Source organism: Peromyscus californicus, unplaced genomic scaffold, assembly GCF_007827085.1.
Source record: "Peromyscus californicus insignis strain IS unplaced genomic scaffold, ASM782708v3 Scaffold_23__1_contigs__length_62951481, whole genome shotgun sequence".
Taxonomy (NCBI): Eukaryota; Metazoa; Chordata; class Mammalia; order Rodentia; family Cricetidae; genus Peromyscus; species Peromyscus californicus.
Window position 1 is genome coordinate 26,144,216 of NW_026294534.1, and position 14,553 is coordinate 26,158,768.

Here is a 14,553-nt window from a genome sequence, read left to right on the forward strand (position 1 = left end):
ATTTTGTAACAAAGTCACCATCTGCCTTTTCTTCAGTGGCCTCCGGTTCTGGGGATAGAGGCTTGCCCGGGTCCCCACGGCTCATTTCACAGAGGAGCTTACAACCCATTTCTCAGCCCCTTGGAAAGAGCAAGCATTTAGTCTCAGCAAGGCCCTGGGGGCACCCTTCCTGGGCTCTCAGGGGCAGGGATATGGGAAACCTAGGAGCAGCCAGGGCAGGTTTCTGCTGCCTTGACCCGTGCCTGCAGCGAGAAGCCTTGTGCTGCCCTATCATTGGAACGTGGTGGAGCGGGGATTCTCCTGGTGACAGAGACATAGAACCCGCCCAGGACCCCCACCCCAGCGGCTTTCTGGGTGACCTCCACTGCTTCTCTTGCCCCTGCCTCTGGCTAACCTTCTCTGCAACTCGCTGCCAAGTTCATTATCGGCGCGACCCAAAGAAGCCAGCAGTTAATTATATACTGAAGACGTGCCTTCGCACGAGCCTCTCCTCGGCTCCCTTTCACCCTCTGAAAAGACGCAATCATCCATGGCTGTCATCACCAGCTCGGTGACTTTTGTGCCTGTAATTGGCACTTTTCTTTTAGACAATGAGGTAGAGCAGAAAATCTGCTCATTGAGGAGCCGGCGGCCTGTTCCCCTCCTCTGGTTCTCATCCTATTTCAGTGTGTGATCCGTCTGGGTCCTTGTCCATCTCCATCGTCCAATCATATGGCAGGGATGGGGGCAGCTCTAGGGCAGGCCTTTCTACCACACATTCTGGATGCGCCCTGCCCCAGGCTGGTTCTCATGGAGACAGAGAAGTAAGCATGTGCTCTCCCCGGTGCCCCCCAGAAAGCTCCCAGAACTGGGGAGAAGACTGAAAACAGGGAAGTCTATCCCTGTGGAGCCCCCAAACTCCCGCTATTGCCAAAATAGCGGGGGAGAGTAGCGTGTTACCAGGAGCAGGGGCTTGTGAGACCGTGAAAGGAACAAGGGGCTAACCAATGCAAGAAAGTTTCAATGTCAACAGTGACAGGAGAGTTGTGGGACTCCTTGCAAAACGTACCGGTTGGAAGGCATCCGGCTGTGCCACCCACAGCGTTCTGAGCACACGAGGCACACATGTTACTAGCAAGACATCAGAGTATGGTAGCAAGGTCTGGGGTCGGGGTTAGCAGTTAGGTGATGTCAGTTATCTCTGTAATTCCTGGCACTTTCCTCATAGTTCCAGGGCAGCTGCCATAGCTACTGCTGATGGCTGCATGTGGGGGGAGGGGAGACGCAGAGAGGGTCATAGTCATCGGGTCTATTCCTTTATAGCACACACGCATATGTATATACACACATACATACATGCACATATGCATAACACACACACACACACACACACACACAGAGAGAGAGAGAGAGAGAGAGAGAGAGAGAGAGAGAGAGAGAGAGAGAGTGATAGAACTTTTGAAGAAGTCTTTCAGCCTAGATCTCCTAAAAGAAAACAGAACCGGGGTCTGTTTATGTCTTAGAATTCCAGCTTGGCTTCACAGCCTTCCGTACTGTTGAACTCACATGAAGTCATTTCTGTCTGTCTCACAACGATCTTGCTAGTTTGTTTATTTAGACTTTTTGGTGGCGAGTTGTGAGCAACTGAAGCTTCTCGCCTTTTTTTTTTTAAAACTGTTTAAATTCCATTTGTTCGCGGGGGGGGGGGGGGGGGGGGGGGGGGTAGCACACGCCTTTAATCCCAGCACTTGGGAGGCAGAGGCAGGCGGATCTCTGTGAGTTCGAGACCAGCCTGGCCTACTGAGCGAGATCCAGGAAAGGCACAAAGCTACACAGTGAAACCCCTGTCTCGGAAAAACAAAAAACAAAACAAAAAAAACAAAAAAAAAAATCCATTTGTTATTATTATGATTTGTATGCGTGTGTGAGGGAGTCTGTGGGTACGAGCATGCCACTGTGCCGTTGTAGAGGTCAGAGGATGACATTCGGGAGTCCATTCTCTCTGAACTTAGATCATTCAGACCTGAACAGCAAGGCCTTCTGTCCACTGAACCATCTTGCTGGCCTTGAACATCCCACCTTCTTATCTGAAGGGATTGCCTGGTGCTGACTTCACCGTGTTTGAAATCCGTTCACGATGGTGCATGTGGCTTGAACTAGGGTGGTGTGTCTGTTTCCTCTCTGCCTCAAGTAGCCAAATGCCTGATGTACTGGCTAGAATTCTGCTTTATTATTCTGGTCTCATTCCAGTACACTTCACAGCAGCCATTAAAAAGATATTCTTAGGTCTGCACTTATAAAATTTTATTGTCTTCATCCCTTTATTATCCTCCATTTAAAGCTTGGAGTCTGAGGTGCAGCGCTAGGTGTAGCCATACCTACCTGTTGGTACAAACCATAACAAATAAAATGGTGACCTTCTGGTGGCAGATTCAATTACTTCCCCGGGCCATATATCTTCAATCAAAGACTGTTTGCAGTGGGCTGTACTCTTTCCTGAATGACTATAACAAATTCTCAGCTTGGTTAAATAACTCACCCTGTTAGAGAACTGCCCACTGCTGGAATTCTATTTAGGGACAAGTTTCCTTGAGTTTTCCCACCTTGATTTATCTCTCCCTCACTGCTAGTTTCCGTGGTCTAAAACTGGTCGTTTCCACCTGCCATCCCCAGGCACTGAGTTCTTCCTCATAAACCCTGTCACCTGGGCGCCACACGCACAGATGCTATGATTCTTAGTCTGTTTGTTTCCCGTGTAGTCGGAGAGAGCGGCCTTTCTTGCTACAGACTTACGGTGAGAGCTTGTCTAATACTGCAGGAGCTCCGCTACCATCGCGGACCACTTTACAGCCTTGCGGTTTGCCCATTTCTTGGGGAATTTAGTATTTCCTCCAAGTCGTGGGCTTTTTCTGTTGCTCCAGTCCTCGCACGCATGTTAAGTCTGGTGCCTTATGGTTTCTCACTGCTACACGCAAAGCGCTTTCACACGTTCTAATCTGCATATTAATTTCACTGTGATACTGAACTGGTCCCTGCAGGATTGTGCCTCATTAAAGAACATTGTCACCCCATATGCTTTCTAAATTGATCGTCCAAATATGGCGAATGCCCTGCCAATGCTGGTGGTTCAGAGCTGCAGACACTGTACTGTTGGAATTCTGCAAGTGAACAGAGAAAAGGAAAGCAAAACAGGGGGCTGACTCTCGTAGGTGTGCGTGCGTACGTCTGTGGGTGCGTGCGTGTGCGTGTGCGTGTGTGTGTGTGTGTGTGCAGATGCATGTGTGTGTGAAATGTATGTATGTGTGATATATATGTGCGTGTGATGTATATGTGTGTATGTGCACATGCGTGTGTGTGTATGTGTGTGTGATGTATGTGTGTGCAGATGCATGTGTGTGTGAAATGTATGTATGTGTGATATATATGTGCGTGTGATGTATATGTGTGTATGTGCACATGCGTGTGTGTGTGTGTGTGTGTGTGTTCCACAGAATGCATGTGTGCATGTGCATGTGGAACAACCTTGGCTGTTGCTCTTCAGTCGTCATTACATTTATGTACTTGTGTGTGTGCGCATGCACATGCATGTATGTGGAAGCCAGAGGACAACTTGCAGGAGTTCGTTCTCTCCTTCTATCATGTCTGTCCCAGGAATCGAACCCAGTTTGCCATGCTTGACGGCAAGTACCCTTTCCCACAGAGCCTGAACACATTGTTTTTTGTTTGTTTGTTTGAGATGGAGTCTCTCATTGGTCTGGGACTCACCAAGTAGGCTAGGCTACCCGGGAGAGTGTCCCAGGGATCCACCTGTCTCTTCCTCTCCATTTCTAGCATCGCAAGTAGGTATTCCCATGCCTGTTTTTTATGTGAGTTCTGGGGATCACACTCAGGTCCTTCTACTTACAAGGTAAGTACTTCATCCCAGCTCAGCTCACCTTTTAGGCAAGGTTTTGATATGGAGACAAGGTTGGCTTGGAATTTACTATTTTTCTCAGCTTGTTCAAGAAGGTATTATGTAGTTCTGTGGTTTTGAGCTCTCTGCCTCTTGCCTCTACCTCCCAAGTGCTGGGATTTCAGGTGACCACCACCAAACCTAGATTATGTTTTGCCTTTCTTGCTGCGGGCCACAGGAATATATCATAAGAACTCAGCTGGTTATGGCAAAGTCACTACCTGGAGGGATCAGGGAATTCCTCCAGAGGAAGCCAAATCCCAAGGAGTTTTTGGTGTTACTTGGCTTGTTATATATCAGCTGTATTCTGTTATGAAAATCATGTGTGCCTTCATAGTTTTCCCAATTGACTTTTCCCTAAGAAGGGCTAACAGTGTGGACTGATCACTCTCTGGACATACACATTCCAGGTATTTGGAGAATAGCCTCAGGAAAGGCTTTCTTTGGAATCAGATTATCTCCCTTAGCCACTTTCAAGGACTACAGGAAACACCACCCAGGTGGGCACCCAGCTTCCAAGGATAACAATGATAACAGCCCACGTGCAAGTCTCCTGACTTAAATTCCACAAGGAGACACTGCCCAGGTGGGCCCCAACTTCCGAGGACTAACAATGATAACAGCCCACATGCAAGTCTCCTGACTTAAATTCCACAAGGAGACACTGCCCAGGTGGGTGCCCAACTTCCGAGGACTAACAGTGATAACAGCCCACATGCAAGTCTCCTGACTTAAGGTAAATTCCACAAGGAGACACCACCTAGGTCAGGTGAACATTAAGTAATAGCTTTACACAATTTAGCTCGGACCCTCCCTTTAGATACCAGGACTTCCAGGGCACAGGACAGAGAAGAGAAAAGAGAATGGAAGAACTAGATGGATAAGAACTTGAGAGGAACAAACTGAGATGGGGAAGAACTAGATTGAAGGGCTAGAAGAGAGGACTAGAGGAACGAGATGGAAGATGAGGAAGAGCCAGATAAGAGAGAAGGAGATGGGAGGATAGGGGAAAGAACTAGATAGAGGAGAACCTAGAAGGGACAGAACTAGATGAAGGAATTAAGATAGAACCTATAGGGGACAGTAGATAGATATAGAGAGAAATCAGGCAAGAAAGGAGCTAGACATGAGAGCAGAATAGAAACTGTGTAGAGAGAGAACTATCACAGAATAATAAAGTGTATGAACTAAGGAGTTTCGTGTACATAGATTCATTTCTTTTCATCAAAGATTAATTATCAGCTGGTTGTAGATTCTTCCCGGACCCTGGGAGGGGACTATCAAGGGGCTGGACCCCCATAGTCCCCGATACTTTCTCTTTCTTCAAGATAGGAGTCTCCTATGTATCCCAGGCTAGCCTGGAACTGGCTGTGTATCTCAAGGCTGCCTTAGACTCATGATTCCCCTGCCTTCGCCTCTTGAGTCCTGGAATTGCAGGCATAACCCAGCACACTCTATTGAGATTTGGTTGTTTATAAAGGAAATTTTTGTGGTCCAATCCACCGGATGTTTGGGTGGCTGAGGGTGGTTGCAATGGAAACAGCTGAGTGAGAAAATTAGAGATGGTAGGGTGATGAGGGAGTGGACAGGGCAGAGCCCTCCCTGGCCTTTGCAGAGATTGGCTCTCATTTGAGGCTGGTAGTTATTTTTGCCTAGCAAGGAAGCCATCCTGACATACAACCCCAGCACAGAGATCCAGATCCTCTGAGAACAACCTCTCATCAAGATCTGTTCTAGAGGATTCCCACAGTTCCATGCATGGGGTTCAGATGCCTGATGCCTGGAGCTCAGAGAGCACTGGAAGGCAGAGTAGAAATCCCTGCCTGCTGGTCTTCCCATGTAGTCGCCGTGTTTCCTGTCTAGAAAGGCTCTTGCAAGGAAGCTGTGGCTGAGAACCCGCCCCGTTGCCACCCTGCTCACAGACCACACGGGCCTTGCCTGATGGAACCACCTTGTAATTCTAGAAGCATCCTTCTTCAGTGAGCGCAAAGCATGCATGCTTTAACTCCCGAGGGGCAGGACCTTGTTTAGACAGTTGGAACTAGATGTCCATATAAGCGTAAAGTAGCTCTCACTGGACATTGAGCAGTGCATGAAATCATGAAGACAGGATGTAAAGAGTTTTCATGGCCTCTGTCTAGAATTGTTATACCTTTCTTCCTCCCCTCCTCCTCTTCTTTCTCTTTCTTCCTTCCCTCCTTCCTTTCTTCTTTCTTCAATTTTTTACAAGAATGGATGGAAAGGACAACCATTCGTCTTACACAATTGGCACTTTGTAGGGACATTTGCAAATAGGCCACTCTCGGCCAGATAGGTGCCAGTGTGGGCCTCTACCCATGTCAGTCAGGAAGAATATCTCTTCATGGGCTCTTGCTATAGTTTGTCATTTTTTCCCAGTAGTATTGGGTCTGGATGGATAGCAACAGTCCACAGCTTAGGGAGAAGGAAGAAGCAGGGAAGGCATTCACTCAGCACCTGTGACGAGCGGGAAGTACAAATGTCATCTTTCTTAACCTTTCCACACTTGGGGATGTGATGAGATTGTCCCCACGTTCCAGCAGTGGAAACAGCTCTCTTCAGGGATGGAGCTGGGGCTGCATGAACTCAAACCCCAAGTGATACCCAGAACCTTGGGCAGTCTAAGAAGGAAAGCCTTTAATTTAATGCGAATGTGAGTCAGGTATGTAAGTTGCTATGCCATTGAGAGGCATTTTCCTGGGAAAGTTCACAAGTTATGGCCTGCAAATCTGAAAACAACAACAACAACAACAACAAATCAAACTATGCAACACTCAGGCAAGCTTTGAAGGTTTGTTCAAGGCTCCTTAGATCTGTCTGTGAATCTACCTTATTCCTTTTTTGTTGTTTTTTCTCTCCTAATGCTGGGGGTCAAACTGAGCACCTTGCACGTGCTAAGAAAGCATTCTCCCTCCCACTGGGCCTCATTCCATTTCTTCATGTGGTAGAGAGTTCCGACAGCTATGCAGAAATGGAGTTACTCTGGGCCCAGCATGTTCAGAGCATGCAGGCCGGTAGCTCTGGTCAGAGCTCAGGTGTAAGAACAAAACCTTGCTGCCGGGCTTTCTTTTTTTTTTTTTTTTTCTTTTTTTTTTTGGTTTTTCGAGACAGGGTTTCTCTGTGTAGCTTTGCGCCTTTCCTGGGACTCACTTGGTAGCCCAGGCTGGCCTCGAACTCACAGAGATCCGCCTGGCTCTGCCTCCCGAGTGCTGGGATTAAAGGCGTGCGCCACCACCGCCCGGCTTGCTGCCGGGCTTTCTATGTGCGCAAGGAAGAGGGGACGAGACCCAGACGCCCAGAGACATAGCTTTCTCATGAGTATGGGGAGGACTAAAGGTAGATTCTCTTGTCTTCAGGTCCCTGCCTGGACTTGCCCCTCTTTGGGAGGCTGGCTTTCTCTGTCTCCATTCACTCCCCCTCTGCTCATCACACTACAGCACACATATAGATTGTATCTAGAGCAAGCCACATACTTGACTCTCAGCCCCCATTAGCTGGTACAAGCAATAACTAATTAGGCACCAACAGTGCAGTGAATAACATTCAGGACAGATCACCTCTGTTTTAATTGTGTAATTGGGCTAATTTAGAGGGACTAACCCTCAACTTTCAACTGGCACCTCTGGATCCGTCTTCCTCGTTCTTGAAGCACCACAAAGGGCCACAGGGATAGCAGGATCACTCCGAGAGCAGCCAATTTGACTGTCAGTGAAGGGTGGGCCCAATAGTCTACGGATGATGGATCTGATGCTACTTGATGGGGCCGAGTGACGGGTGCCATATGGCCAAGCTGCCATCATTAATAACAGCAGCTGCGTTTGGAATGAAAAGGTGTCTCTGTGTGCCTTGAAGTAGGGGAGGGGATCTGAAACACATTATGGCCTCCTTTGTGGGGATGGAGAAAGAAACAGAGTCCAAATGTGACTTAACCCTTTCTTCCCCATGCTCGCCTGCCGAGACCGGAAGGTGGGTCCTTGCAGTCCAAACCCAGCTGTTTTCTTCTCTCCTTTGTGAATCTGTCAGGCAATTAAAGACATGGACTCAGCTCTCATGCTTTGCACGGCCTTTACTGACTGGAAAGTGGGCTGTTGTGAGAACAGTCTCAGGTCTATATTTGTTTGATGAGCCAGGAAGGGCTGAATTGGTGATACGCCTGGAATCAGGATGAGGTGCGGTTCCTGTACTGAATTGTGGACCTCTCTGAGTTTCTATCTACACGGGGATCCTCCTTGTTAAGCACCACTGGGCTCAGGGAAAATAGCATTTTGGATGGTCAGCAGCCCTCAGAGCATGTTGGTCCAGCTGACGCTGGGATAAATGGACCACCCTGTCCAGGAAAAGGAGTGGATCTCTGGTCATCCAGCCGGGAAGGAGGGATGTCATAAGAAGCCGTGTGCGGCACGAACAATGTGTGTGTGAGGAGGTGGGAGTTTCCTGCCGGAGAGCCAGCTCCAGGCCCACCTGCATTGCCTTGGCAACGGCGATGGGGGAGAATTTATAGGCTCATTCCTATGTGAACGCCTTGGGTCTTTTTAAATACCTGCTGGCTTTTTTTCTGCACACCCACTGCTCTGAATCACTGTGCAGGGCTCTGGGCGTCTCTCCCTCCCACTCGGAACCTTGGCAAGGCTCAGGGAATACAGAGGAGCTCAGGGGAACAGCCTTTCAACACTGCGCTTTGATCCCCGGACTGTCAGTTTTAGAGTATAGATAGAAAATGTGACTTTGAAGGGTTGCTTTGGAACAGCCCAGTGAGGTGTAAGAGAGTCAGGACATCACTTTCAGCTGTTCGATGGCACCGTCTTGGCTCAAATGGCCTCCTGTTCTATGTCCTCAGTCTCTCTAAAGAGGAGCACTGGGGTACCTGGCCTTAGAGGGTCTTCCGAGTGCCAGCATTTTTGTGTGCCGTTATCAGGCTTCTCCTTGGCTGTGCATGCCCAGTGTAAGAACACAGCACCTGTCCCACTTCACACTGCCAGAGCCTGCCAAGCCAAGCCAAGCTGCAGCATCAGCGCCAGCCAACAGGAGTCCAGAGCCAGGACTCAGCCAGGATTAAGTGCCAAAATCCTAAATAAGCTGAACCAGGCACTCAACTCCCAAATTACATTAAAAACAAAAAGAAAACCAAACTTAGACGTGAAGAACCAAATGTGTGCACTTTAAAAATAAAACAAGCCACTTTTTTGAACTAGTGAGAACCAGAATTGGTTCTGTGTATTTTTGAAAGCGAACTCGAACACCAAAATATCCTCTGGACTGAATCAAACAGATATTCCCAACAGTTTTGGTCTCCAGTTAGAAACAGACAAGCAAGCAGGAAAATAGAGAGAGAGAGGGAAAAAAAAAAAGCCCTTGACATTTAGCATGAGACTCTGTTTAGGACTGAACCAGAAGAAGGATTTTTTTTTTAGTCCCATTTAGTCAAGCGATCCTTCTACAACCCATTGGGAAAATACTGGTGACGTCCACTATACAAATGACCGTGGACCTGCCACAGTTCACTGCTCAGTTGCTGGGTCACGAATTCCATATCTTCTCCACCTCTTCCCTGCATCTTATCTGCATGCAATATTGTACAGGAGTGGGTTTCCTTGTCAGGTCTTTGGACATGCATACGAGGTACTTCATCACAGTCTCCCTGCTCTCCTTTCTTCTCGGCTTGTTTTCTTGTAGGTGTGTCTTCTTTTCCTAAATAGCCAGCCTTTTGTTTACGTGTCTGCCATTCTTTTGAAATGTAGATTCTGCACAGGGAAAAATGGAGTGTGTTTCTGAGTCTGGCTTATTTTATCTAACACAATCATTTCTGGTTTCACTCATTGTCCTGCAAATGACATGGTTTTGTTTTTCTTTATGGCTGAATATACTCCTGTGTGTGTGTGTGTGTGTGTGTGTGTGTGTGTGTGTGTGTGTGTGATGTTTTCCTTTCCCGTTCTGTTGATGGACACCTAGGCTACTTTCATAAGTTAGGTATTAGGAACAGTGGACAGTGAATGTGGGTGATGAGCTGTCTCTACTGCATTATGATGTAGAGTCTGTTGGGTCTGTACCCAGGAGCATCACACAGTCTCTTCATTCTGCTAGTAACACCCACTATCTTTGAAGAGTCTAGATGGCCACATCACTAATGTGTAATGGCCAGGACTTTTTGGAGCACTTCTTTTGTCCAAAGCTCAGATGACCTTTGCCACGGCTAGTCTGTCAGTGGGATTTGTCAGGCGATGGGACAGGCTGGCCCACAGGCTGTGGGTTCATACCTTCGTGATCTAGGAGAAATGGTCCATGAGAAGCATCTTTCGAATTGGCCAGTCTCCTCCTCTTCCTCTGTGATGACTAAGGGATCAAACAGGCATGCTCTGGAAAGGAAGCTGCAGAAACTCAGAGGCCAGTGGCTGGGCTGCTTGTGAGGTGCCTCTGTCAGGGAGACATGGTGTCTAGTGTTTCTTTGAGAATTTGTCCAATCTCTAATTTCGTTAGACTGTGGAGCCCCAGGATGGGGCTCTTGATCTTGGAACTCAATAAATTCTATAACCAGAAGAGATATCATGTGAGAGTGGAAATGTACTTCTGTCCTGTCCCAGTGTCTGGCTTAAAAGCTGGCATGTGACCTAAGGTGGGTGTAACTTCAAAGTGACATCTTTTCTGCAGGATGCAACTCTGGGCCAAGGCCTATCTAGACTGTCTCCCACAGACCTTTTCCAAGGACACCCACTCTTTCCTCATCACCTTGTTCCAAACAGGTGCCTTGGGTCTTTCTGTGTCACAATCCTGCGGCAGAGGATCAGGGTCCGACTCTCCCTGCTGTGCCTCAGGAACTGGTGTGGAGTGTCACAGCTCTAAGCTCAAGAGCGCCATCATCCATGGGTGACCTTTGAACTCATTTTTTTTTTCTCTTAAAGTTATACACCGAATTTACAAAGTCACACTGGAAGCAGGAAGATGACTCAGTGTGTAAGAGTGCTTACTCTACAAATCCTAGGACCTTAGTTGGAATCCCCAACACTCATATAAAAAGATGACCATGGCTATGTGTGCCTGTATCCTGAACACTGAGTGGTGGATTGGGAGCATTGGCTGGCCGGCCAGCCTACCTGAGACATGCTTCCAGGTTAGTGAGAGACCCTGCATCAAGGCAATACAGTGAGACATCAGTGTTCTCCTTTGGCTTCCATTTGTACATGCATGGGCATTCACACTTGTCTATTCAAGTGTGTGCAACACACACACACACACACACACACACACACACACACACACACAGAGTCAGGTTATCTTCTGAGGCTTGTCAGGAAAAATATCATTTCCCATTCCCCTTAAGGAGTTACACCTGCATTTGAATATGTGCAGACTGTGTGTGCCTCTGTCTTTGTTCTCTGAACAATGCAGTACTCTAACTATTCACATTGCATCAACTGTACCCATGGTCTAGAAATGATTCTGAAGATTCTAGTAGGCTGCAGGCATATGCTACGCCATTTTTATAGAGAATTTGAGTATCTGCAGACCCACCTGGAATCGATCCCCTGAGGTCACCAAGGTAGAACAGCACTGTCCTTAACTTATCATTTTTCCTTTTTCCTGGAGTAAATAATCGCCTTGAGTTTCACATGTGTGTATGTCTTTGCCTGCAACATTCTATGACACATCACTAAGCCAACCTCAGACTGTCAAACACATCGGATAGTTCACTAATCTTATCTTTTAAAAAAACTAACACTCCTCTCATGTTTTTATTTTTGTAAGATAGGGAAAAAATATTTTAGCCCTACCCCCAAAGGTTCCATGAGGCCAAATCCAGTTTTTAAGCTTTCTAGATCTGACTGGGAGTTGATCTAAATTCATAAATTATTCTATTTAATGTTGAAATTAATTTTTTTTTCTCTACAAGCTTCTATAGGCCTCTAACAGCTCCTAAAACTTTCCGGGGTAAGACTTATCTGCAAAAATACTTGGGGCGGGGGGAATAAGTTTCATACAAGTACAAAAGCAGATGTACCTGTCACTTCTCTCTCCCACACCCACTTCATCTTTTCATTCTTTAAATCAGAGCTAACCCGAAAATTAAACTCTTTTCTACACCGCAGCTGAAGGAGCGGCTGCCATTGTTGAGGGCTGTCAGGGCTGCACAGGCGTTGGTTCCGAATGTGAAATAAACGGCTGTGCCTCCGCCGTAACCTCCGTGTTCTGTCTACAGTGTACAGGAGCACCTTCAGAACCAGAGCATTCGGTGCCTCCATCAGAACCCTTTCCAAGCCAGGGTCAAAACTCCAGGAAGCAGTGTGCTGGAGAAACTGAGCAGGATCCTAAAGACAGAAACCCAAGTCACAGACAAGAAAAAAAAAAAAAAATACAGGAAGTCCACACCTGCGAGGTTGCTGTCTTTGCTGTGAAGGTCTATTTTTTTTTCTCACTCTGAAGCACCCTTGTCTATAGGGAGCCAGGAACATGACTCCCCTTCTTCTTTGAAAGTCTTTTTAAAGAAGATGTATGTATGTATTTATCTATTGTATATGGAGGGGTGTTTTGCCTGCATGTAAAACGGTGTTGGGTCCTGCTGGAACTGGAATTACAGATGGTTGTGAGCCGCCATGTGAGTGTTCTCTGCCAGCACGGCCAGTGCTCTTAACTGCTGAGCCCTCATCTGTCCAGCCCCAGGAACATCCTTCTTGTTTTCGGTTAGCCAGGTCGTTTCTTCCCCTACGGAGACAAGCCACTCAGATTTAAAACTGGCTTCTGACTAAGCTTTCCCTCTGCCCCTAAGTTCCCTGCTCCCTCTCTCCTTCCTGCTGCAGCTTTGAGTCTCCCTCCCTCCTCAGAGCCTGCTGTATGTGTGTGTGTGTGTGTGAGTGTGTGTGAGTGTGTGTGAGTGAATGTGTGAGTGAGAATGTGTGTATGAGAATGAGTTGTGAGAGTGTGTGTATGAGTGTGAGTGTGAGAGTGTGAGTGTGAGAGTGAGTGTGAGAGTGTGAGTGTGTGTGTATGAGAGTGAGTGTGTGAGAGTGTGTGAGTGAATTGTGAGCGTGTGTGAGTGTGCGTGTGTGTGCACATGTGTGTGAGTGTGTGTGAGTATATGTGGGTTGCGTGTGTGTGTGCGCGCGCGCGCGCGCGCGCACATGCCTCTAATAAGACTTCTTGCCCTTCTGCTAGAGCCCATAACAGAACATCCAAAGTAAATCATTCAAGGATTTGGGTTAGAACAGAACAGCCAAGAACTTGTGAAATAACTGCTTTCTGCCTCCTTCTGAGTTTCCCAGGGTAACTGGCATACGGAGGATTGATGAACCCATGCTTGGCTTGAGCAATGCCATGGTTATCTGGGAAAGAAAAGGCTCGTGAGCTCATTGTCAAAGAGCCCCTTAATGCGCTTTTCCCTTTGCAGACATGCAAAAATGCATTTCGTGTTCATTTGCAGCGCGAGCAGCTGGGGGGGGGGGGGCGGGGCGGGGGGGGGGGGGAGGTGGGGAGGTGGCGTTTCCCTGATTCTAGTCTCAGTGGCCCCTCTCTGTGAGCCTCTCAGGATCTGTGCAGTGTTAGGGGTCCCGACTCTGTTTATCTCCGAAAGCCACTTGAGGCTGTTCGGGAGGCTTGATTAGAGGAAGGTGAGCCGTTGTCAAGGCAACCTCCTTTTGATTCATTCATAGAATGGGAGTTGGAATATTTAAGAAAGAGCCAGAAATAATGGCTGCACGAGAACAGCCCACACATATCCCTCCCAGGAAATGTGGGCAGCTAAAACAAAGAAAACAAAGATCTGAATGTGTACAATCAGGCTTACCTGGTATCTACATTTTCTGCATATACCCTCACCCACCCCCCAGCCTCACACCCCATTTCATACACACACATTTGCATCAGTTTGGTGTAGGGAATATTTCAGTGTGTCACCTCGCTTTTTAGTGCCACAAATCACAGCTTTGCTATGACAGTTTGCATGAAAAAAAAAATGGTGTAAGTTTCTTCTCTGTGAATACGTCAACTGACTTCTGACTAGATCTTTAAAATGTAAGATTTATTTATTTTTGCTTGATGTGTATGTGTGAATGCCTTCATGTGGATATGTGGACCACATAGGTGCTGGTGCTGGTCAGATCCCCTGGAACTGGAGTTATTGGCCATTGTGGGCTGCCAGATGTGAGTCCTGGGAACCGAACCCTGGTCCTCTGCAGGAGCAGCAACTGCCCCTACTCACTGAGCTGTCTCTTCAATCCTACTTTACCAGACTTTAATCACCTCTGTTTGCTTCAGCCCTACCTGTGCTCTGTACTAGCATCTTGCTTATTTATGCATTTAGACATTCATTCAACAAATAGTGATCTACTCTGTGCCAGGCTAGTACCCACATAGAGCTCATGTCTGACGATTGCTTGATATTGGATGCAGTTTGGTATCATGTGCTTCCAGCACAGGCAGCATGAGTGAGTTCCCAGGGGGACCCCCTCCCAATCCACCTTTACCCAGGCAGATCAATAGAGCTCAGACCCTTGGTTCTCCAGTGAAACATCTCTCACACCACCTTTGTTTCAAGCCAAGACTCTTTCTCAGGCAGGACCCCTTGCCAACTAGCCACTGACTGTTGGAAGAGCCCTCCTAATACATCACTGGCTCCC